Raw genomic sequence first — 527 nt, forward strand, 5'->3', positions numbered from 1 at the left:
TTGTTATTTTAAGCCTTTGATGCTACTTGCTTTCTAATTAATTACAGTGTACATATTACCTTGAGAATCACTAATTTAAATAAAATCACTTTTGGGGGACACATGAATGATGGAGAGATAAAAGCATTTTCAACTTGTGAACACAGCTCCGTGATGAATATATGGTAGCAACATCTTTGCTTAGTCTCAAAGCAAGGCTAACAATCATGAGCGCCATAGATGAGTACAAAGACAGGAAAACTGATGGAAAAAAGGAAGTGTAGACTGAAAAGTATTAGTTGCTATACTGTAGAAAGTGGGAGAGGTGCCTCTGAGAGCTTCCCTACAACATTCTGTGAGTATAATGCCTATACACTGCTTACCTAGGAACAAGAGAGGACCAGATTACTACAATGATTAGAAGCAAAACATAAAGTAGACTGAAAAGAGAACTAAAATTCAACAATCCATAAATCTCACATACAAAACGTTATCAGGAAACCTTACAGTTCGTGCTATTTGAAAAGTATTTATTGCAATGACAAAAC

The sequence above is a fragment of the Phocoena sinus genome, chromosome 10 (assembly GCF_008692025.1).
Source record: "Phocoena sinus isolate mPhoSin1 chromosome 10, mPhoSin1.pri, whole genome shotgun sequence".
Lineage (NCBI taxonomy): Eukaryota > Metazoa > Chordata > Mammalia > Artiodactyla > Phocoenidae > Phocoena > Phocoena sinus.